Source organism: Formica exsecta, unplaced genomic scaffold (assembly GCF_003651465.1).
Source record: "Formica exsecta isolate Colony F162 unplaced genomic scaffold, ASM365146v1 scaffold613, whole genome shotgun sequence".
In the NCBI taxonomy this organism is placed as follows: domain Eukaryota; kingdom Metazoa; phylum Arthropoda; class Insecta; order Hymenoptera; family Formicidae; genus Formica; species Formica exsecta.
The window spans coordinates 38,682-40,856 of NW_021853374.1; the positions used below are offsets into that span (position 1 = coordinate 38,682).

Genomic DNA, 2,175 nt, shown 5'->3' on the forward strand with positions numbered 1-2,175 from the left:
AAAAACATGTACTATATATTCAATATTTTGTTAAGACATTGAATATATATATAAATAGAGATATATATTTATAATATATTTAAAACACATAATTCACAATCGGCGAATTACCAACTGTTTAATATATGCAATAAAAACAAATGATCAAAGAGAGAATTTTTTTTAAATTCCCATAGACCCAAAAAGATTTCATAAAAATTTCCTGATTTTTCCAGATACAAAAGAAATCTCCAAGAATTTCAGATTTTTCAGGGAGTAAATACCATGCCTACAATATATATATATATATATATTATTCGACTAATTTGAAATCGACTTCTCCTCGGTAAAAATTCGAGCAAAAAAATAATTTTCCTCCATAAATCTTAATTTTCAAGTTAAATATTTCGATAATTATATCCAATTAAAATTATGTTAAAACAAAGTCAGGCTAAGATTGAATGAAGAAAATAAGCTCTTGTCGCCCACTTATATATTTCTAGGGCTTGATTTGTGAAAATTGTGTGACTCAAAGCATTCCTTATGATTTCATTATGACGTAACAATTGAATAAATCAGTCATTAACGAGAGCTTATAAAAGCAATACCTGCAACCTTATCGATATAGTGGAAACTTTGGAGCCGGCATCCTTTGCCGACCAGCGTTATCTTGTATTGTATTCTTAATATTTAAATGGCCGTAATGATCTGGGGTGGGTCATGTATTCGGGCCAACAACAGGTTATATTAGAGTGTAAATTCAGTTTTTATGCGTATATACTGGAAGAAGAGAAGAGAGAGAAAGAAGGAATTTTTGTTGGGAGGTGGTAGGAAAGGAAAAATGGGAAAGCGCAGGCCAGGGTTGAGTCGAGAATCGAACCCGAGATCTCCGGGATGTCATGCTCGCTACACTCTGAGTCACCGGAGGCTTTTTTAGGAATTTTTGTTGGGAGGTGGTAGGAAAGGAAAAATGGGAAAGCGCAGGCCAGGGTTGAGTCGGGAATCGAACCCGAGATCTCCGGGATGTGAGTCAGGCGCGCTACACACTGAGCCACCGGAGGCCCCCTGACCAGCGTTATCAATTACAAGAAAATTCATTAAGACGGTTCGAGTGTCCCGACGCGTTCCATTCGAACGTGTTTCGTTGTTTACGAAAAAAAGGAATGAAATTCTTGTGGAATAGAAAGCGGAAAAGAATGGAAACAACTACGACGAATAGAGGAAGGACATACAACGTGCATCGCAACTGTTCGGTATGATACAATAAAACACTTTCGCAACCTTGAAATGCGACAGGAAGCCCGACACGTTTTCGCGGAAATACTGCCTTCGATGACGAGAGAGCTCGGTCGACACCTATAGAAACTGGTCCAGCGTGTAGAAATAACGAAGTGAATAGAGCTCTCTCCGCAAAATCGATGCTCCGAGGTCACCCGAGAGTATCTCTTGCTTGCCAGTAGGATTGCACAAGATTCAAGACAAAACAATATTCCTAAAAATATTATATTGGTATCGAAAATTTTCGGAAACTTAAATTTTGTCTTTGTCTCGAGTAAATCTTGCAAAAATCTCGTCTTGTATTGTCTTGTCTCGATTTTATTAACAATTTTTATCTAATACTGAATGATTATTTAAAATAATATCTTAAAGATATATATTTTATAGATATATAATCTTTTTATACTGGATGTCTATTCAAAACTTGTAAAAAAATTCCCTGATTTTTCAGATAATTTGTACAAAATTCCAGGTAAGATAAGAGAATTTTTGGATGAAACTTTTTAAAATAAATCTTTTTTGTGTGCGTTTTCTAATGCTTTTCACTCATACAAAGGAAAAATAAATCACTTAAATTTTAAATATTAAATTTAAAAATGTATTAAAAAGAACTAAATGACTTTTGTAAGATAAGCATTTTTCATTTGCATAATATTTTCATTTTCTATCATTAATTGTAAGAATTACAATAAAAAATGTGTACTCAGTATTGTATATTCAATATTCTTTGCTGTGACAATGAACATATAATCAAGAAGAGAAAGATATATATTTAAAATATATTTGAAATATTTCACAATCATTGGCCAATCAGATTGCCGATGCTTGCAATATAAGAACAAAATGATCAAAGAGAGAATTTTTGAAAAAATTCCCTGAGTTCGAATAAAATTCCATGAGAATTCCCTGATCTTTCAA

The 2,175-nt window shown here is 33.1% G+C and overlaps 1 protein-coding gene and 1 long non-coding RNA gene across 3 annotated transcripts in view; one reads left to right on the forward strand and one right to left on the reverse strand.

The window, feature by feature from the left end:
• The window catches only part of LOC115242577 (synapse-associated protein of 47 kDa-like), a 112,938-nt gene that overhangs the window by 25,362 nt on the left and 85,401 nt on the right, over positions 1-2,175 (reverse strand). The gene's annotated exons all lie outside the window — the stretch shown is intronic.
• LOC115242578 lies at positions 629-1,044 on the forward strand. The gene is made up of 2 exons (XR_003885075.1): positions 629-803; positions 933-1,044. It is a non-coding gene; the product is annotated as an uncharacterized LOC115242578 (long non-coding RNA).